Below are 10395 nucleotides of genomic sequence, written 5' to 3' on the forward strand. Positions count from 1 at the left end.
GCAGGGTGCCGGAATGGGGTCTAGATTGGTTTCTCATGGCTATAGAGCCTTGCAGCGGCGGAACTTCTGATCTAGGTTAACTCCGAGGGTTTTTGGAATAGTTGATGATTTATAGGGCAAAGAGGGGGTGCGGGAGGCCACCGAGGTGGGCACAACCCACCTGGGCGCTCCTGGGCCCCCAGGCACGCCCTGGTGGGTTGTGCCCCCTCGGGGCACCCCCAGGTGCTTCTCTGGCCCACTGGATGTTTTCTGGTCCATAAAAAATCCACAAAAAGTTTCACGGTGTCTGGACTCCCTTTGATATTGATTTCTTGCGATGTAAAAAACAAGCAAAAAACAATAACTGGCACTGGGCACTAGGTCAATAGGTTAGTCCCAAAAAATGATATAAAGTTGCTATAAAATGATTGTAAAACATCCAAGAATGATAATATAACAGCATGAATACTTCATAAATTATAGATACGTTGGAGACGTATCACTCATCCTCATGCCCTCATGGCCCTCTCCCGGTCGACTAGGCAAGCTGCTCAGTTTCACACCTCTAGTTAAGCAGACTCCAAACAGAAGGATATCTTCCCGCTTTAGATCTTACATCTATTCGCGCCAGATTAATCTCCGTGAATGGCAAGGCTCTTGCGGAGAACTTCCCTGTCCAAAGCAAGGAAGAGAGGGTATGCTCCATGACCTTTCTTTTACGAGGTATGGGCTTCCCTATTCACCCCTTCCCGAGGGGCTTGCTAGAGTTTTATGGGATCCAGCTCCATCATCTCACCCCCGGATCCATACTACACATCTCGGCCTACCTCGCCCTTTGTGAGATGTTTTTTGGCCGCGAGGCCCCATTTCGAGTTATGGAGGAAGTACTTCTGCCTTGTCCCTTGTACCCGCGAGGGGTCAATTCTTGAAGTAGGCAGATCTGAGGTATGGCGCATAGTCGGGATGGGTTATCCTATCGGGACCCCGAAGAAGGATTCCGAAGAGTGGACCTCAGAATGGTTTTATATTGAAGACGTTCCCTATTCGAACCAGTTCAGAGGGGTCTGACCGAATGCTCGGACGCCCCTTTAAAGAAGTGGTTCAACTAGCAGCCAAAAGACCCTTCTCATGAAGAAAGTGCCAAGGTGCAATGCCTAGCCGCCAAGGTGAGACCGTTGGCCCATAGTAAATTAACCATTATTGGTGTAATGGCCTCCGCCATTACTCGATGCGTGCAACCTCTCCAACAAAGGATGCATCCCCTGTGGCGTTATAATGGGACAAACAACGTGACCCGTTACAAATGGAAGGGGCCTGATAACCAGGCAACAATGGTAGCCATATTAGCCGATCTCTTCAAGGGAGAGGAATAATAATTTGTCCATCTAAGGAACATGGGCGGCTATTCGAGCTATAACCCCATTGAATGGGTAAGTTCAACTTCCATTTCCATGGTCCGGACATTACGTCCACATCTATTGATCAAATCGATCTTCCATTTTTTCTTAAGAATTGTAGGCTCTTGGCCAAGACCATCAACTACCCCTCTCCACAACCAGAGAGCCATTCCCGTGACAATGAACCAGGATTTCAGGATGATCCAGAGACATTGATCGATTTCGAGGATGGGGTCTTTTACCAGGAGAGCCTCGATGGCACTAAGGTGGCCCTTATAGCCAATCACCCTGGGACCCTTCCTTCTTCCATTGTATGTAGTAAGAAGGCCTCTTCCCAAAAAGGGTGTTTGCCTCGCGCCATTCCGAGTGTGCTGACTTCTACTCCCAAGGGTCGCCGTACCATGCGTCGAACACCGAGGAGAGCGGTGCCGACTATGTCGGCACCAAGCAATGGAAGAGCTTCCAAGCGCAAGGTATCCATGGGAGCCACATCGACCGCAGCTCCGACCAAGAGGTAATATATTTGAGCTTATAGTTTGGTCATTAATATGGCCACCGCGAGTACTCGTAATCTTACTTAAACCTGTAGAAGAAGTGTACCGCCACCACCATCGAAAGACATCAAGGAGGCACCAGGCGGTAATCCCGAACTGAGATCTTCAACATAGGTCGGGGTGAATGCGAGGACTCCTGCCGCAGACCAGCCTCTAGAGGATCCTGGGGATGTCTCGGTTACCAATTCCGAAGCTGAAAGTGTGATGAATCATCGACGATGGAAGGAGTCCGTGCATCATGCCGCCTTTTCCTACCAAGATATTAATGCATTTAGTTCGGGAGACGCATACCTCGGAGCAACCCGAACCGGACATGAGAGAATTGCCACCCTTCTATCAATCAACATGCATGTAGGTACGAGATTAGTTTTTAGAACCGAACATAAATCCTAACCTAGTAGCCCCCAAGCCTTAATTTGGGCGGGACTGCCGAGTTAAGGATCTGAGAGTATATATATTTGTGGTATTTGTACAGGCCTTGAGGGAACAGAATAAAAGCCTGTCCGAGGACCTGGAGCTAAACCGAACATAGTTGGCCGCTGCGAAGGCTGAACTGGAAGAGGTCAAAAAGTTCACGAGGGAAGCACATGGTGAGTAAAAAGCTTTAGTATGGATGTATTGTCAGGGGTACTTTGTTTAACACAAGCTTCCCTTGTAGCAGCTGAGTCCATAGGTCAACTACAAAAGGACATGTACGCGGCCAAGGAATCCTAAAGGTATGCCAAATCGCAGGATGAAGCTGGCCGCCGAATACTGGCCCGAGGCCATGAGGAAAATAACAAACTCAAGGCGGAAAACGAATAGCAGGCAAAAGAAATTGAGATTTTGAAGACTCAATTGGCACAAGCCCGTGAGGAGAACCAGAGATTAAGAGGTGGCATGTTCGGTAAGTGATATTTCAACTTGCGGTCATGGAGGATATGTATATTGTGTGAATGTAAAAGACATGCCATGCCTCGTGTTAGGTCTCCTCAGCAGGCGTCTTGAAGAAGAGATTAACTCGTTTGGGGGTACCTTTTAAAGGAACTGTCCATCGTGCATGAGCGAGCTCAAAAAGCTATGAAGAGCATGGTCAAGGCATTGTGGCCGATCGAGACGTCTCCGGAAGGGATGGCCGAAGTGGCCAATCGATTTAAAGAAGCTAATCGTTGCTTTGAGCTATGGAAGACATCAACTTGTCAAGAAGGAGTGCGGGAGGCATGGGCAATGGTGAAAACCCGTTTTACCAAACTCGAGCCAGAGCATATGGCTCATGTTGGACCGGCAGGGCCGGATGGGTAAGAAATACCTCTCCACTTTGATATGACCAAGTGATGCCTGCTGCTCGGTACTCCCAGGAGGACTATGCCCTAGATAGCATGATACGTAATCTAGACAAGGAATAGGGCATTTGATTGTACGTATCTATGTACTTTACATCAAATATTCTCCATCCTACTGCAAACATTGTCTTAACCGGCCATCGGCTTCTGCCTCCCCAGCCATTGGCTGGAGAGTGTTCCGTACAATGTGACCTATAGGAACAGGAAATCACTTCGAGTAACAGGAAATCGGCCATTTGGTGTGAACAGACAAAATGCATGCATGAGTATGTTATATTACTTTTTAACATAAGAAACATCTTCTAAAGAAAATAGTTCCTCCACGGGTTCCTTTCTTTGGGTTGTTGTGTTGACCATAGGCGTTTCAGCTGGATACCTTCAGTATGCAGGTGTTAGTTACTTCGGGAAAAGAACCCCGACATTTTGGTGGTGAGCACCAAATTATTTTCACTTCCCTTGTGGACGACCAAATATTTTCTTAAGAATGCAGCTTTCGGCTTCACCTGTCTGAGGTACGTACGCGGCTGACCTGGTCGTAATAATCGCAGAGGTGCTCCCTTTAACCCTAGCCTAACAATGGAGAACGTAGGGGGTAAGCATAGGAGCCAGCAACCCAGCTTGGAAAAAAATTAAGTCAAATTGGTGCATATAATGTCTTAAAATGATACGGGAAGGGTGCAAACACGACAAAGGCGAATAGGTGCACGAAAAGTATATTGGTCGGCTTCGTTAAAGAAGCCCCCAGGTAGATCTGGGTAGTACATTTGAAGATGTATACCTAAAGAACTTAACATAGTTCGGTTTAACCGAACACAACATGGGAGGTGCTAATCATCCGGAAAAAAAGAAGGAGAAGTGTATCAAAGAAAAGGTTGGTTGGAGTGGCGATGCCGGACTAGCCGTAGAAGTGCCAAAGCCGAGCTATGTTCCATGGTTTTGGCTCGAGACAATTGTCCACTGGGTTGCAAAGACGATATGCTCCTCCTGCTAGTACTGTATCGATTATGAAGGGACCCTCCCATTTGGGCGTTAGCTTGTTCTTCTGCTTCTCAGGGAGTCGTAGGACAAGTTCGCCTACGTTTTATGCCTTCACCCGAACTTCCCTGCTCTAATAGCATCGGGCTTGTTGTTGATAAAACATAGAGTGGGCCCGAGCTTTGTCGCGTTGTCCTTCCAGTGCGTCCAGGTTGTCCTGCCGATCTAACTCGGCTCCCTTTTCTTCGTACATGTGCACTCTAGGCGCGTCATGAATGAGGTCGCAGGGGAGGACCGCTTCTGCGCCATACACCATGAAGAAAGGCGTGTATTCCATTGACCGATTAGGAGTGGTGCGTAGTCCCCATAATACGGAGTCGAGCTCCTCCACCCAGTGGCGATCAGATTCTTTCAAGGAATGGACCAGACGGGGCTTTATGACGCTCATGATTAGTCCATTGGCCTATTTGACATGTCCATTGGTCCGTGGGTGTTATATCGAGGTGTAATCGAGCTTGATGCTCATGTTAGCGAACCAGTCCTTTACCTCCTGGGCTGTGAAATTGGACCCATTGTCCGCTATTATACGGTAGGGGACACCATAACAGTGGACCACGCCAGATATAAAATCAATGACTGGTCCGGACTTGGCTAAAGTTACTGGTTTCGCCACAATCCATTCAGTGAAGACCATGACCAATAGGTATTTCTTCTTTTTGGTCCCCCCCTTTAAGTGGTCCGACCATGTCCATCCCCCAGACCGCAAAAGGCCAGGTGATCAGAATTGTCCAAAGAGTCGTGGGGGGCATGCGGCTTTGATTTGTTAAAAGCTTGCATCCAACACAATGTTGGACTAATGTGTGAGCGCCCACACGAGCGGTGAGCCAAAAAAACCTCCTCGAAAGGCCTTGCTTACCAGGGCCCAAGCTACCACGTGGTGACCGCCCATGCCAGCATGTATCTCGGCTGAAAGTTGTTGCCCCTCTTCTTCAGATATGCATCTCTGGAGGACTCCGGTAGTGCTTTTGTTGTACAGTTTTCCCTCGTGGACCTTATGTCGTAGGGTGGAACCCTAGATGGAGATCTTTCACAAATTGGAGGAGAAATCCCCAAGAACACGAAGAACATGAAGAACACAAGAGAGGGAAAACACTCAAATTGACTTGATCCAATCACACATATGCTAGATCCAAGAACACACAAGAGATCACAATGATTCAAGAACAACAAAGGAAAGATACAAGGTACTAGTTCATCCCAATCCTATGAGGAGAGAGGTCTTGATGATCCTATGATGGGGATCCTTCCCATGATGGGGGCTTGATATCCACTAGGGATCTTCTCCTAGGAGGTCTTGATCTCCTAGAGGAGTGGGTACAAGGAGCAAAGCTCTCTAATGTCTCTCATATACTTTGCTATCCTCTAAATGAGCTAGGGAAGGGGTATATATAGTCTAGGGACAAATTATGTGGGAGAGAGGGGTACAAGGGTCATTATGCCCATAGTGCACGTGGGCATAGCCGGAGGTGTCCGGGAACCCGGGGTAAAGGTGTCCGGGCACCCAGAGAGAGGTGTGCCAGGGGGGTCGGGCACCCGGGGTGCGGAGGACCGGGCACCCGGTCCGGTCAGGGAGGCCATGGCCTTGGGGATGTAGGGGCCGGGCACCCTGGGGTTGATGGACCGGGCACCCGGTGCGGGCTGGGCCGCGCCCAGGAGGAGGCCAGGCACCCGGGGGTGATGGCCCGGGCACCCGGGGGCGGCGGGGGCAGCGCCCAGGCAGGGGGTTGGGTACCCGGGGCCAAATGGCTGGGCACCCGGGGCGGCCGAGGCCAGCGCCAGGCAAGGGCCGGGCACCCGGGTCCTTCCAGGCCGGGCACCCGGGGCAGCCAGGGGCTCACCCAGCCGGTTATAGGAGGTGGCCGGGCACCCGGGTCCTTCCAGGCCGGGCACCCGGGGCAGCCAGGGGCTCACCCAGCCGGCTATAGGAGGTGGCCGGGCACCCAGGCTGCTGGTGGCTGGGCACCCGGGGTAGTCTGGCACCTCCTTTGCTTCGCGTCTCGAGCGTCCTTCCTCCGTCTCCTCCTCCATAGGTGCTTGTATCTCCGTCCTCGCCTCTTCACGGACTTCTTCTTGGTACCTAAGAATGCACAACAATACCGTTTGAGGTAGAACCCGATTTTCGAGTGAATTTGAAGGGAGTTTGAAGAGGAAGGAGTCAACCTCAGTTTCGATGGCACGCACATGTGCTCTTGTCATCGATCTTCTCGGTTCTTGTGGTGGAGGTGAGCCATCCATGGTGATGGTCGAGGGATGCTCCGCATCACCTTATAAGCTTTAGAACACAGAATTATGCATCATGCCTCCGTCTGTTCATCGAGGAGCTCTTCTCGAAGAAAGTAGGCAAGAAAGGGCTCGGTCCATGGTGCGATTATAGCCATGACTTTGTGAGCCGAAGATGTTTCCTCAATTGCTGAGCCTCCAATGATTTCTTTGTATGGCTCGATGTCAGGAGGGATGATCTGTTCTGGGCCATTGGCTCCCACGTCCTTGCCCTCATCCCGCCACACCACAGATGGCTTAAAAAGTCATTCCACAAAGGTGTTCTTAGGGACCGGGTCGCGCATGGCACCCATGCGAGCGAGGACGTTAGCAACTTGATTGTTGTATTTGGAGACGTGGTGAAATTCTAGCCCTTCGAGGTTGGCGAATATTTTAAGGACGACATTCTGATATGCCACCATCTTTGGGTCTTTAGCATCAAATTCGCCGTTGACCTGGGAGATGGCGAGGTTGGAGTCTCCCCGTCTCTCAAGCCGTTGTACTCCCATTGATGTTGCCATCCGAAGCCCATGCATCAGGGCCTCATATTCGGCTGCGTTGTCGGAATCAGTGTACATAATTTATAGTACGTACCAAATGTTATCACCAGTGGGGGATGTAAGGATCACCCCAGCCCCTAGTCCAGCTAGCATTTTGGAGCCGTCAAAGTACATTGTCCAATGTGAGTATGTACTATATTCCCTGGGGAGCTCGACTTCTGTCCATTCGGCGAGAAAATCGACCAACACCTGAGATTTAATAGCTCGGCATGGTTTGTACACGATTTCGAAAGGAAGGAGATCTATAGCCCATTTGACAATGCAGCCAGTGGCGTCCCTATTGTTGATTATGTCATTCAGTGGTACTTTAGATGCCACCATGACCGAACACTCTTGAAAGTAGTGCCAGAGCTTTCAGGATGCCATAAAGACTGTATAGGCTATCTTCGGATAATGCGGATACCAAGACTTGCATGGGGTGAGCACTTCCAATACGTAGTAGACTGGCTTCTGCACCGAGAACTTGTGGCCTTCCGCTTCTTGTTCTTCCACGGGAACCACGCTCACCACTTGATTCATGGCCGAGATGTACAACGGCATGGGTTCACTGACGCTGGGTGCTGCTAGTATAGGATTGCCAGCTAACAACATTTTTATTTCTTCCAGTGTGACAATTGCTTCATCGGTACACTCGAAGTTCTTGGTCCGATTGAGTAATCTATACAGCGGCAGTGCCTTTTCACCAAGGCGGGAGATAAAGGGGCTCAAGGCTGCCACGTAGCCCACCAACCTGTTTCAGCTCTGTAGGTATTGCTAGCTAGGATACAGCTTGGATTTAAGCCGTACTGACCTCTATTCCTCTATGGGAAACAATGAATCCGAGTAGTTTTCCGGCGGGAACTGTCGGTGTCAAAACCGGCAGATCCCGGGTAGGGGGTTCCGAACTGTGTGTCTGAGGATCGAAGTTAATTGGATCCAGGGGATACAATGTTTACCTAGGTTCGGGCCCTCTTAATGGAGGTAATACCCTACTTCCTGCTTGATTGACTTTGATGAGTATAGGGGTTACAAGAGTTGATCTACCTCGAGATCTTAATGGCTAAACCCTAGATGTCTAGCCTGTATGATTGTGATTGCCTCTACAGACTAAACCCTCCAGTTTATATAGACACCGGAGGGGCCTAGGGTTGTACATAGTCGGTTTACAGAGAAAGGAATCTTCATATCCGAACGCCAAGCTTGCCATCCACGCAAAGGAGAGTCCCATCCGGACACGGGGGAAAGCCTTCTATCTTGTCTCGTCACGGCCCACCAGTCCGGCCCATGTCATATAGCCCGGACGCCCGAGGACCCTCTAATCCAGGACTCCCTCAGTATCCCCTGAACCAGGCTTCAATGACGACATGTCCAACGCGCAGATTGTCTTCGGCATTGCAAGGCAGGTTCCTCCTCCGAACACTTCAAAGTAGCTGATCAAAAGAACTATATCCGGCTCTATATAATAGTTACAACCCCGAACTAGAAGGGAAAAACACTTAAACAAAACAAGTCACGTCTACTGACAGCTTTTCCGGTGAGACGTTATGTTCTAGCCTTATTATCATTTCGAACCATTTTTCAGCCTCCCGCTTCTCATTTCGAGGCACGGTCATTGACACGTCTTGACAAAGCAGAGATCATGTCCCCTTATTGCGGGATACTCATCAATATGGGTTTGGGTAATCCAACCGTGCCGTTCGCACGACCCCTTGGGAATAGGTGAGTTTTAAGGCTTGTGGGGGGACGCTTGATATTCGCTTCCTTTATAAGAAGATAAGTACCCATCTTTTTACCCCACGCCTTCTTCCTGCTCAGCCCATCCGTTCTCAAGCTCCAGTGCCCAAGTTCCAAACTTTCCCCTTGCCACCAACCACTCTAGCCATGTCCGGATTTGGCTCGCAAGGCAAGTGGATGGTCTCCTTCGTGACGGAGAAGGACATCAAGGAGCTTCGGGAGGCGAGGTATTTGACAGCGGAGATCAGACACAGACTCCCTGCCAAAGAGTAGGTTACCAGTCCAGAGCCTGGCGAAAGGGTTGTATTCCTCCCTCAGTTTCTCCGCGAACTAGGGTTTCCCCTACACCCCTTTGTCCATGGCCTCATGTTCTATTACGGGCTGGATTTTCATGATCTGGCCCCAAATTCCTTCCTCCAGATCTCGGCATTTATCGTTGTCTGTGAGGCACTCCTCCACAACCCCCCACACTTTGGCCTGTGGCTCAAAATTTTCAATGTGAAGCCGAAGGTGGTCGAGGGGCAGCATGCGGATTGTGGAGGTGCCATGGTAAGCAAGCTTCCCAAAGTCATCTGGCCCAAAGGGGCCTTTGTGGAGACCGTCAAGATATGGCAACAGGAGTGGTTTTATATAACTGAACCCCGCGACACCAAGTGGGTGGCCGCCCATACATTTAGATCTGGACCCCCACTGCGGCTTGCGTCATGGACCAACAAGGGTTTGGATTGGGGATCATCTGATGAGGTGCCAATGCTGAAGAAGCGCATCAAAAATATCATAGAGAAGAACACTAGCCTCAGAGATGTGATCTAGGTGATCCTCATCCGCCGGTCCCTTCCTTGCCAACGCCGGCCTCTCTGCATGTGGGAGTTCAATCCGGAAGGGCCACAGACCCTAAAGCGATTCTTTGGCACGACGCATGAAGCAATTTGGAAGCTACTTTTCAAGACCCAAAAGTTATGGCCAGAGACGTCCGAAGACATTGCCCTTGACTACAATCATCCGTCCTCCCTAGTAAGTGCTCCTTTTCCGAACATAACATAATTCATTAATCAAAAGAGGGGGTTCGCTGAGAATTCCATCCTGCAAAACAGGGCTGGACGAAGAAGGCGGAACGAATCAGATGTCCAACTCCATTGCCTAAAAACCCAGCAGATCCTCTTTTAATGAGGATGATGGTCCCGACGCACTATCAAGCATCAGAGTATAAGGTCCGGAAGAAGGACAAGGAAGTCAAAGGTGGCCTCCGTCGCAAAGGTACTTTGCGCGCGGTGTTCAGAGAGACCGAGACCCACTCCTCCGAGGAGGATGAAGATGAAGAGGAGGAGGAGGAGGCCGACAGCAACCCCTCCCCGAAGGGTAAGAAGAAGAAGATGGCAGCCTCCAAAGATCCAGAGACGGAGGCGCCCAAAAGGGGAAGAATATCCTTCCAGATGGCTCGGATTCAGACACCGAGGCCACTCCCAAGTGGTTCCCCAGGCCGAAGCCCCTTGCCGAATTGTAAGTACTCGAAGATGCCGTACATAAGTCCGATTTTGATGATTATGGTATTAACGGTTTGAATGGTGTAGGCCGG

The sequence above is a fragment of the Triticum dicoccoides genome, chromosome 7B (genome assembly GCF_002162155.2).
Source record: "Triticum dicoccoides isolate Atlit2015 ecotype Zavitan chromosome 7B, WEW_v2.0, whole genome shotgun sequence".
Taxonomy (NCBI): Eukaryota; Viridiplantae; Streptophyta; class Magnoliopsida; order Poales; family Poaceae; genus Triticum; species Triticum dicoccoides.